The sequence below is a fragment of the Gracilinanus agilis genome, chromosome 3 (genome assembly GCF_016433145.1).
Source record: "Gracilinanus agilis isolate LMUSP501 chromosome 3, AgileGrace, whole genome shotgun sequence".
NCBI classification, from domain to species: domain Eukaryota; kingdom Metazoa; phylum Chordata; class Mammalia; order Didelphimorphia; family Didelphidae; genus Gracilinanus; species Gracilinanus agilis.
The window spans coordinates 74,253,992-74,266,041 of record NC_058132.1 but is presented as its reverse complement, the minus strand read 5'-3'; positions in this window follow the sequence as shown (position 1 = coordinate 74,266,041).

The following is a 12,050-nucleotide window of genomic DNA, read 5'->3' as shown; positions in this document are numbered from 1 at the left end:
GTGGGCAATGGGGATCAAGTGACTTGCCCAGGGTCACACAGCTGGGAAGTGTCTGAGGCCGGGTTTGAACCTAGGACCTCCTGTCTCTAGGCCTGGCTCTCAATCCACTGAGCTACCCAGCTGCCCCCCAGATAGATATTATTCTAACCTTACTGAGAAGAGGAGAATGCGCCAAGCTTCTGTTTATTCTAATTCCTGCTTCCCCTCCTGGCAGGAAATATTGGCTCCCTTGGAGAAGGGTGGGAGGAAAAGAGGCTAGAGATATCTATTCGGTGTCCCTTTGAGCCACATAATGTCACCTCCATGAGAGGGACAGTCTTCAATCATACTTCACTCCTGTTGAGCTCAAGCAATATCTGTAGAACAAAAGAAAGATGTGCTGGTATATGTTTTAACAACCAGGTCCTTTGGACATAAAAAAAATATACTCACACATTTTAAAGCTTAATATGCATTACTGAGACTTTCTTAAGTCTAAATAATCAATAAACATTTAAGCCCTGATCTGTAGATTGTTGATTTCTGAGTATAAATATTTCTTTCGAGTATAAATAAACTGAAAATTTAACAATCAGCTCTCCAAAGTTATTAGAACTGGCTCCAAGACCCACTTGCATTTGTCTGACTGTCCTAGGTACCCAAATTATTAGCATACATGTGGATTCTGCTGTTTTGGTAAGGGCAGAATCAGTGATGAGAAGGATGTCTGGACTAGCTCTCTGACACTGAAGTTGTTCTGAGACTCCTCCTCATTGCCCTTAGGGTGGGTTGAAGAGCCCCAGACAGAACAAATTAAATGCAAACTTTTCTAATTTCTTAAGCAAAGAAATGTTTTGGACAGAAAATTGTATTTTGGTGGATCCAAGACCTCACATATTGTGGGTCTTTGCAGGAGGGAGGCAGAGGAAGGAGGAGGAAAGAGGAAGAAGGAAGAAGGAGAAGGGAGAAGGGAATTCCAGAACAGATAATGTTCAAGAGTAGTCTGGTGCAATAATACCAGGAACTCAGAGGACCAGATGGCAAGCTAGAAAGAGGCAGAGGCAGGGGACAGCCCAGAAGGAAGCAGGGTCAAAAGCAAAACTTGAAAATGAAGCCTGAAAGGGATCTGGTCAGAGGCCAGACCTGAGTTGTAGGTTCAGAGAACTCAAGAACAAATGTGGGTTTCATTTGTTACATCAGAAGGCCACATAAGAATTTCTAAATCCCATTACTTCTACCACCCCCAGTACCCTGTGCCACCTCTTTCATAATTAAAAAAATGTTTTCCCAATTACATGTAATTAAAAATTTTTACATAAGTTTTCCAAAATTACAAGAGTATGCTCCCCACTCCCATCAAACTTCATATTTTATTTTTGTATTTTCACATTCATTTTTCATTTCAAACTCTAACTCCCTCCACCCCATCCCTCCCCCATTAAAAAGTTTTCCCATTATACATGGGAAGTCATGTAAAACATATTTTAATCTGATGGCTCTTGGGAGTATTATAGGAGACAGATTTGACCTCTGCTTTATACACAGCGAGCACTCAAAAAATGTTTATTTAGTTGTGTTGAATTATAAGCTAGCAGGACTGCTTTAATCCACCAACCATATTATTTCCTGTGCTACCAGTCAGTCAATAAACATTTTTTTCTTAAACCGTTACTTTTTGTCCCAATAACAGCTCTAAGATAGAATGGAAAGGCAAATGGAGGTAGGTGACTTGTCCAGAGTCACACAATTAGGAAGTATCTGAGGACATATTTGAACCCAGATTCCCCTGAGTGCCTACTAGGTACCAAGCCCTGTGCTAAGCACACACCTTAATTATTTTAATTAACCTTTTAGGAATTTATGGGGTGGTAGACAGTCTTTATGTAAATTTCCCATAAAGGACTCCAAATAGCAAGTTACATATGTGAAAACCATATGGTGAGGAATTGAAACAATCCATTCGAATTCTGATTTGTGTAAAGAAAATTGCTAGGAAGTATTTTAGGTGAGCTATTAAATCTTTATGGGGAACAAAATTTAACATTTTTCTGGATGAGCATATTGTTTATATGTGAATTTGGAGAGAGGCATCTGTGATGTAGGGAGGAAAGATCTGAACTCCCAGCCAAGATAAACCTGGGTTGAAAGCTGCCTCCAATATATATTGGCTGTTTGGCTCTTAGGTAAATCCCCTAATTTTTCCAGTGCTAGGCAATTCTCTAAGACTCTTAAATTGCCCTGAAGGTGCTGACCTGAATTAGGAGTGGGAATTTCTTGATCCTGGAATTCCCTGTATTAGTGTGTACATGTCCAGATCACCTAACATGGAGACAGCTATTTGGGAGGTAACAAGAACCTGCTTCTGGGAGAAGACTTTCCCCCACATAAGAATGAGGATAGCCTCTTTCTACTGACTGTATAACTGGATGTGTTTTATTATTATTTTTTAATTTAACTTAATTTTATTTTTTTAACCCTTACCTTCTGTCCAAGGCAGAAGAGTGGTAACAGCTAGGCAATAGGGGTCAAGTGACTTAACCAGGGTCACACAGCTTGGAAGTGTCTGAGGCCAGATTTGAACCTAGGACCTCCCATCTCTAGGCCTGAGCTACCCAGCTGCCCCCTGTGTGTGTTTTGAAAACTACCAGGGTGTGACATTTTTTCTTTTCCTGTAACATCTAAGGGGGTGGGAGTGGGGTGAAGGTTTTATTTATGCATAGAATGGGTGCCAGAAACTGCACTGGGTAGATGAAAGAATTACCTTCCTTACCCTGACCCCTTTGGACCTTGTGGCCACCATCAAACAGGCTTGGGGGAGCTAGTTTCTTTCCTAAGGTCTGATGTCTTTTTCACTTGTTTTTTTTTTTTTCAGTTCTAGGCTTAGGCAATGAAGTCCTTGGACCTGGAGCTCAAGCTCCATGGTGACCTTGGAGGCAGGTTTCCAGGCTGAATGTTGCTCTCAGTCCGGCAGGGAAGCTCCATGAAGCCTGAGTACTAGGATACAAACCCTAGGGAGCTCAAGACTTGGAATTGGTAAGATCATGCTATGCAGGATCTGATTTAACTTGCCAACCAAATCTTTGTCTTCTCTGTCTTCTCCCTAGAAACTTGGGTGGTATAGAGAAGATAACACCTTCGGGATTTTTGTGGGAAGAGTTTATATTTTAGTTCTTTCTTGCTATGTCTTTTTTTTTTTTTTTAATTGCTACCTTCTGACTTGGATTGAATCCAAGTATTGGTCCCAAGGCAGAAGAGCAGGAGGACTAGGCAATGGGGGTTAAGTGACTTGCCCAGGGTCATATATCTAAGAAGTTTCTGAGGCCAAATTTGAACTCAGAACTTTCCATCTCCAGGCCTGGTTTTTAGTTCATGGAGATACCTATCTGTCCCTTCTTGCTATATCTTGAAGTAAATAAGTTTTTGTAAAAATGAATTCAAGTATTAACTGGTTAAATGGGATTCAGAGGAACCCCTTAAAACTGAGGGAACACAATCAATAAGGATTTGAGCCAATGGCAGAAAGACTAGACAGTCTTCCCACCCTAAATCCAACATGGTCCAGCTACTCATCCAGCTCCTACGTGCCTCTCTTGGTCAGGGATGTAATTCGTCTTGAGCAAAAGGGAAAATGACTATGAACTGATTTTGCTCCATCCCAGACCTATGAATTGCCTGAGAGCAATCAAAATACAGTTTTAAAAAAGAAAGAAATAAAGAAAAAACTGCTATTCTGAGAGTCTGCTTTTCTGAGCAGATATTACCACTGACCAGCCTCCTAAGCCTCTCTGTGGACTTTTGGTTGTTATGTAAAACACCTTATGTAACTGCTTCTCCAGTCTGTGCCTTCCATGAATCTCCCTCTCTGTTGAAATGTATTTAAACCCTGTCCCTCTTGTCCCTCATGGTTTCCTTTGCACCCTGGAGCTGTGTGGCAATCTGGATTTCATTACTTGCTATTATTGCTACTTTGGCAGTCTTCCTTAATTCAGATCAACACAAGCATTTCTAGTTTAGAGAAATGTCCAAATTGGCACAGTTCTCCATGCTCTCAGATAACTTTTTAGTCCAAGACAATTTGAGGTAACATTTATAGGAATCTTGAACAAGAAAAAGATAAAAATATATCAAAATGTAATTTTGGTTTAGCTTTCAATAGTTACTCCTTAATTCCTTCCTTGACCACCGCCTTCAAGGTCTGAAATAGCCCCCTTCTTGCAGATCAATACATCACAATTCTTTTTGAATAAAGGAGAGGGAACTTCCTTCATAGAGGATGGGGAAGCCCAGGACCTGAAGGAGACATGAGAAAAGTTTGGTTATCACCCTTGATTTAGTTAAGAGGAAGATTTTAGATTTTAGCATTTGTTCCATCCTCTTACCTAAAAAGAAAAAAAAATCTGAAGGGGGTTTTAGGCTAGAGAAAATATTTGTTTTAAGATATTTTCAAATGCTCTAAAAAGGAGGTTTTAAATTACTTTCATTAAATGATAATGAAACTGGCAATAAAAAAATCTTTAGGTTGGCCCTTGTTTGTTTTGTCACTATTATTCAGACATTAAAAACATTTTTTTTTCATAGCAGATAATTTTCACATCACTATTTTGTTTCTGTGGAGACTTGAGGCCTATAGAAGTTCACAAGGAGGAACTGAAAAAAATGAATTTATGAGACACCAGAAGTCTGGTTTTTAGTGATATTTTTTTTCTTTGATTACTCTCTCAAATGGACTTCTAAATTACTGTTTTATCCTGGAACTTACATCAGCATCTGGTCGTCCTTACCCTGGAACATCTAGCTATCCCTGTGGTCTTGTCAATTTGGAACATCCCTCTGTAAGCTTATTCTCTTCTCCCACTGGAAGGCTTTTCCTGGAACCTCCATTTTGTGGTGGAGACCTGACTAGTCTTCATTTCCCCTCTGGTCCTGTTTTTGGCTTCTAGACTTCAAAACTGTATTTTCCCTTTGTTGTTGTTCAGTTGTAACCACTTCTTTGTGACTCCATTTGGGGTTTTCTTGACATAGATACTGGAGTAGCTTATCTTCCCCTCATCCCTGACTCATTTTACAGATCAGGAAACTGAGGCAAATAGAGTTAAGCAACTTTCCCAGGGTCACACAGCCAGTAAGTTTCTGAGGACATATTTGAATCTTGCTGACCCAGGCTTGGTATTTTATCCACTGGGCCACCTAGCTAACCTTCACTTCCCACTCCCATTTTCAGCTCTCTTTTGGGTTGTTTTTCCTCCATGAGAATCCCTCCTTGAAGGCAGAGATTGTCTTTTTTTGGTTTGTATTTGTATCCCTTGTGCTTAGCACAATATCTGGCACATAACAAGTACTTAATAGAGGTTTGTTGTCTTTCTTTCTTCCCCCAAAGAAAGTATGTGCTTGCAATAGGCAAGAAGCCCCAGGAGAGGGCAGAAGATTGTGAGCATGGTTCTTGCTCCTTTTGGTTTCAGTTATTCATACCATCAGATCATGGTACACTGTAGCCTCCACAGCCCAGGGGTCTCAATTCATCTTTCTAAAGGCCAGTCCTCTCCCTATGTCCATACATGCCCAGAAATGACCACTACAATTTCTTATACTCTCTTTTGCCATTCACTTGCTGTTTGCCCAGTCTATTCCAATGGCCTTCTGATTGATTTTTCTGCTTCATGCTCCAATCCACCTTCAATTCAACTGCCAAACCGATTTTCTTGAAGTTCATCTCTGATCATGTTCCTTCCTTATTAAGTAAACACCCTAATATTTCTAGAATCAAACAAAGACTCCTCTGTCATTTAAAGTTCTTCACAACCTAGTACTTCCTTTTTCAGACTTCTTACACTTTATTCTCTTCAACATACAATTTAATGATTTTGGCCCTTTTGCTGTTCCTCACACATGATCTTTCAACTATTGACTCTGACTTTTGCTGGCTTTTCACTTGAATGTAATCTAGTTATTTACTTGTTGAAGGCAGGGACTGTTTTCTTCCTTTCTTTGTAGCTCTAATGCTTGGCACAATGTACCTGACACATAGTAAGCACTTAATACATGTTTGTAACTAATTGTTTGCCATTGAAGACATGGAGAACTTATTGCGTCTTATATAGGACAGAGATTTTGGGATTGGGAGTGCTGAGCTCTATAGGTTACCAGCTACCAGGGTCCAAGATTATCAGCTAGTTGGGACTAGAGGAATAAAAGTCTTTGAGTTACCAACACTCCTCTGAATCCATAGTACCTGGAGATAGTTGGTAGAAGAGAACAGTAGAAATAAGGCTAGAACATCCAAGATTGGCAGCTATTAAAAATCCCATAAACTGGGATTGAGGGGATAATGGAAAAGTAGATGGCTTTGTTTCGTCATACTTTGCTTTTTTGACATAGTCTCTGACTTCTGAGATAAGGATTTATGACCTTAAGGGATACAAAGAAGTTCTGGGCAATGGTTTGAGGTACAAGGCAAGATTTAAAGCAGGAGTCCCTATTTCCTTTTTGCTTTCACTATGTTGAATAAATTATGTGGATGTCAAGACCCTGGTCCTGGGAACATGGAGTTGATGAAAAGGGAAATTCCAGATATAAAGTAGGAGCCACAGAATCACTTACAGCTATAAAGTTCATGTTTTCTGATACTTTCAGCAATAATCTATGTCATCCTCTTGCCTTAAGTTTAAACTACCCACTGCCATCCCTGGAATTCTTTCAACCTGGTGGCAGTGACATGGTTTAAGTATTTGCAGGTTGAGTATCTCTGGTCACTAGTGAGGATACTCATGGCCTTTTGGAGGCTAGTCCAAGTTTGCACTAGAGTGGAATAAAGGCTCTTGAGTTAGTAGCTCAAGAAGAATGCTACATGGTAGAAAACTCAGGTATTACATCCCCTTGCAGGATAAATTAACACACTGACATTCTGCCTTCATGGAGGCTTAAGGAAGGAAATATGAGCTGATTTGGACTACTGATACTGCGGTGCCATTACTATGGTGCCCCAAGTGTCTCATGGTACACCCACAGTCACTTGTAATCCTCAAGTATCACATTATCCTGATGGCAATTTTTCTTCAAGTTGTTTAAATAATAATAATCAGCATTTATTTAGCATGTCAAATTTTGCAAAGCCCTCTTTGACTTAAGTACTGAAGGTATTATCATCCTCTTTTTACAGAGACCAGTCCTCTGTCCACTATACTATGCTGTCCTTTAAAATCAAGTCTCATAATATCAGAAAATTTTGGAACCCCTGGTCTTCCTAACTTTTCAGAAGAAACTGAGGCCCGGGGAAGAAAAGATAATTGTTTATATTTGCTCAGAGAGTTAGTAGCAGAATAAAGGCTACAATCCCAGTCTCCTGACTAGCCCAAACGATTTTTCCCTATACTCTCTGACAGGTATATACCCTCTTCCCCCCTCTAAGTTCTCTTTCCCCAAAGGGATTTCTGAGAAAGTTCAAGTGCTTTCTGTGAGGTAGATTTCTCAGCTGAAACCCCAAAACATAGAAATGGAAGGGCTGCGGGCTTGGCCCAGACATAGGAAATGAGTCTCTAAAATTATGGTTTCCTTCTCTCATTATCCAGCATCATTTAGCCCTGTCTTGCTAGACACACTCCCTTTGCAGGTGTCAAACTTGGCCAGAACAGATCTTTTTTCTTTTCTTTTAAAATTATTTTTTTTTACTTAAATTTTTTAAAAATTAGAGGGCAGCTGGGTGACAGTAGATTGAGAGCGAGGCCTAGAGATGGGAGGTCCTAGGTTCAAATCTGGCCTCAGACACTTCCTAGCTGTGTGCCCCTGGGCAAGTCACTTGACCCCCATTGCCTAGCCCTTACCACTCTTCTGCCTTGGAACCAATACATAGTATTGATTCCAAGGTGGAAGGTAAGAGTTATAAAAAAATTATATGTAGAAACAATTTTTGACAATTGTTTTTTAATATTTTGCTATGTAGATTCTTTCCCTCTCTCCCTCTGTAGAACCCAGGCTCTAGTCTGATATAGGTTATACCAGTGCTTTCATATAATACATATTTCCATTATCCCTCATGCCATGACAGAAGACACACATCACACAGGTAATCCAAAAGGCATGAAGAAAATAATGTATAAGATGGTGTGCACTGATCTGCAGTCAGACTCCAACAGTTTCTTCTTTGGTTGTGGATAGCGTTTTTCATCATGAATCTGCTGGGGTTATTTTGTTTTGCTGATAATAGTCTAGTGCAGTGATGGGCAAACTACAGCCAGCAGGTCAGATGCGGCCCACTGGAATGTTCTATCTGGCAGTATGACATTATTCCTAATCTGATGAATACAACGAGTAGGATACAATACAATGAAACTTCGAAAGAGTTGCCTCAGAAACAGACCGACAGATGAGCATTCCCTTTCCTTTGGCCCCCTCTTTAAAAAGTTTGCCCATTACTGCTCTAGTCCTTTACAATTGATTATCATATGATATATCTTTTCCTGTATACACTCTTCTCCTGGTTCTGCTCACTTCACTTTGCATCAGTTCATATAAGTCTTTCCATGTTTTTCTGAACTCATCCTATTCATCATTTCTTATGGCACAATAGTATTCCATTATAATCATATACCATAACTAGATCAGCCATTTTCCATTTGATGGAAATTCTTCAGTTTCCAAATCTTTGCCACTACAAAAAGAGCTGCTAAAAATATTTTGGTATGCGTAGGTCCTTCCCCTTATTTCTGATCTCTTTGGAATACAAATCCAGTAGTGGTATTGATGGGTCAAAGAGTATGAATTGTTTTACAGCCCCTTGGGTGTGGTTCCATATTACTTTCCAGAAAGTCTGTATCAGTTCACAGTTCTACCAACAGGGTATTAGCATCTCAATTTTTCCCACATTCCTTTCAGCATTTATAATTTTCTTTTTTTGTCATGTTTCAGCTAATAAACTTAAAGAGTGTTACCCATAGGGACCTCTACTAGTTTGTGCCTTTTGGGATTTTAGAGAAGCTGGTAGCCAATCCCTCTTTAGCTCTTTCCCTTGCATGGGTGCTGCAAATTTTGCTCATTTAAGGGATGTAAGTGTGTGTTCTTACTAATCAAATCACTTTCTTTGCCCCATCTACTGGTGACTTCTGCTTATCTCTTTAAGGTGACGTCCTGTTGAATTTCTTATACCACTGTCATTTTATATGACTTTAATTTTTAAAAAATGTTTTTGAGGTGTAGGCAAGAAGGCGTCTTAGTAATAGTGAAAGTCGAGTCCTCTGTGAAAACCCTTCCACACAATAAATAACAAATCGCTTTGAGGGGGACACAAAACCAAATCTAACAACAGGACAAAGTCGGGAGACCCTCCTGCTCGATTCAACTTAAAAGATACACAAAGAAGTTTGAATTATTTGGTCTAAGGAAAAGAAAAAAGGAAAGTCCTAGGACCCTTTCCCCACCTACTGTGCTGAGACTTGGGTGGTTGCTGGGATTTTGGGGTGAGAACTCCAGCCTGGAGGAAGTGCCTTGCTATCACAGCTACGCGAGGCTCAGGGCTCTGACCACAGCTGGCAGGGAGGCAGCTGGAGGAGAGGGGCAGAGAGGAGGGCAGCCTGTTTGCAGCCTTCAACCACCACTCTCTATCTTGGGTTTTTGCCTCTGGAGGTTTTGACTTCAGGGCACATCCAGCTCTGCAGATCAGCTCAGCTGGCTTAATCCCTGCTAGCAATAGTGCAGTTAAGAAGCTTTCAGAGGGCAGGAAAGCTCAATTTCCAACACCCCTTCCCCACCTACTGCTCGGAGACCCAAGGTGAGAATCCGGCTGACTGGGATACTAGGGTAAAGGTTGTGACCTCAACAAAGTACCTTGGTACCATCAGGGGAAGCTCAGGGCTCTGACCTGGCAGCTGGCAGCGAGGTGGCTAGCAGAAAGGAGTAGAGAGCAGGATGAGGGTAACTACCTTCAGCCTCCACACCTTCATCTTCGCCTTCAATTTCTACTGGCAACTGGGGAAGATCTGGCCTCAGGGCTCATTAATACAACAGGTTAGTTCTATCAGCCTAATCCAATTAATTAGCAGAGCAGAGAAGAAGCCCTTTCAAGACAGAATAGCCCAAACCCACAGATCCAGCAAATAAACAGAGGGGTAAGAATACAGCCAATGACCAGGAAAGAAGGAAAAAAATATGAGTAAACAACAGAAAAAGAAAAAAGAAATTACAATTGACAGCTTCTATCCAGGTAATGAACAAAGAACAAATGGAGCAGAGGAGGACCAAGGAACACTAAGCAAAAACTCAGGAACTCTAGCTAATTGGACACAGGCTTTGGAAGAACTCAAAACACAATTCAAAAAAATAACTTTAAAATGTTTTTATTTTTAATTTTTTTAGTTACATGTAGAAATAGTTTTTGACAATTATTTTTAGACATTTTAAAATTCCAGTTTCCTCCTTCTTTACCCCCAGGCAATTAATAGTTTGATATGTTATATCCATACTTTCATGCATTATTCATATCATGAAAGCAGATGCATATAACACATACAATAGAAATCTCATGAAGGAAATATACTGGAAGATGGAACTCTTTAATCTGTACTCAGATTCCAATAGTTTCTTCTTTGACTAGGGATAGCATTTTTAGCATGAATCCCTTGTGGTTATCTTGGAGACTTGCTTTGTTGGTAATGGTTTAGTCCTTCACGGTCAATAATTGTATAATTTATGTCTTTAATAAAAGTGGAAGGTCCCTCCATCACTTCTTGTATTTCTGGAAGCAGATTTATCAGCTTCCACATGGATTGTTACTAGATATGACATATTTTGCATACTTTGGCAAATGCCCTGCCCTCTGAAATTATCTTCCATTTAAAATGACTATGTCTTGTGTGTACATCGCTATTTATACCTTGCCTCCCCTATTAGAGTGTAAGCTCCTTGAGGGAAGGAACTACATTTTGACCTTCTTTTTATCCTCAGCTCTTAGCATAGTGCTTGGTATGTATTAAGCAATACATATTTATTGACTGACTTCTAATAGATATCATGCAAGTAGCTTCGGATCATGTAGTAACTGTCATTCAGTATCTTGCTACTTTGACAGTCTCATCAGTGCTGGGATCTCCCTCCATGGTGTAGATTACAACCTATTTGTACCTTTATATCCTATGAGACATACAACTTTAGGAAGCATTTCATATTTTTTTTTGTTCATGCTCCATTACCACCCTATTGAAATTAATTTATACTTACTTTTCTGTATATATGTTATTTCCCCAGAAGATAAATTTGAGAGCAGAGAATGTTTTCATTTTGTCTTTGAATCTATTCCCAATGCCTAGTATGTTGTATAACACTCAGTAGGTGCTTAATAAATGCTTGTTGAAGAGAATTGTTTAAATGTGTCATTTCATGAATTCTCTACACACTATAGACCTATCAAGTGCCCTGAAAGCCTTCCTCTAGTTCTCTGTTTTACTGACACTAATATAGCCCTACCATAATCTATCTTTCATCCAAGCTTCTCCCTATATGGTCAATTCAGTTCTTCAGGCCAGACAATTCCTTAATGATATCTTTTATGCCACTCAATCCTTTATATCTAACTGACCTCAGTCAATGTTTCACTCAATCCTCCCATCCTCAGGATACCAGGGCTTCACTAGCTTGAATATCTTGCTATTAACCTAGGCTGGTCACCATATATGTATTTCTTTGCCCTCTTCTTCCTCCTCTCCACTTTTTACCTCTTGCTTGAGGAACAGTGATCCAATCAGTACTACTCTTCCTTCCTTCCTTCCTTCCTTCCTTCCTTCTCTCTGAAATTATTTCATTGGCATAAACAACTCCTGGTTGGGAAATTTCCCCTACCAATTTGGATTAGTACCTACTCTGCAACTTATATTCTTAGAGAATTTCCCTTGTGGTGTTGAAAAGTTAAATGATTTTCCAAGAATCACACATTTGGTAGATATCGAAAGCAGGACTTGGACCCGCAGGGATTGTAGTTGCTGTGCACTTGATATTGTGAGAATAGGGCTTTACATATCTGAACTCATAACTTTGTTGACATGGATGTCATAAAACTGGATGTTGAAGTGTGGGGTGAAAACTGAGAA